Raw genomic sequence first — 647 nt, 5'->3', positions numbered from 1 at the left:
TGTCCCCAGTGTCCCCAATGTCCCCAATGTCCCCCATGTCCCCAGTGTCCCCCATGTCCCCATGTCCCCAATCTCCCCAATCTCCCCCCATGTCCCCAATGACCCCAGTGTCCCCCTGCCCTCCCTGTCCTCCCCTGTCCCAGCCTGGGGCTCCCCCATGTCCCCTCCATGTCACCAATCTCTGTCACCGGTCCCAGCCTTGTGTTCTGCCATGTCCCCCATGTCCTCCATGTCCCCCATGTCCCCTCACTACCCCATGTCTCCCATGTCCCCAATGTCCCCCCGCCCTCCCTGTGTCCCTGTCCCACCCTGGGCCTCCCCCGTGTCCCCCCCTTGTCCCCTGTCACCTGTCCCAGCCTCGTGTTCTGCCATGTCCCCAATGTCCCCCATGCCCCCAGTGTCCCCCTGCCCTCCCTGTGCTCCCCTGTCCCAGCCTGGGGCTCCCCCATGTCCCCTCCCTGTCCCCCATCTCTGTCACCTGTCCCAGCCTCGTGTTCTGCCATGTCCCCTCACTGTCCCTATGAGCCCCATGTCCCCCCATGCCCCCATGTCCCCTCACTTCCCCATGTCCCCCATGTCCCCAGTGTCCCCAATGTCCCCCCATGTCCCCATGTCCCCTCACTACCCCATGTCCCCCATATCCCCAA

The sequence above is a fragment of the Geospiza fortis genome, unplaced genomic scaffold (assembly GCF_000277835.1).
Source record: "Geospiza fortis unplaced genomic scaffold, GeoFor_1.0 scaffold1107, whole genome shotgun sequence".
NCBI classification, from domain to species: Eukaryota; Metazoa; Chordata; class Aves; order Passeriformes; family Thraupidae; genus Geospiza; species Geospiza fortis.
Note: the sequence above shows the minus strand (reverse complement) of the source record.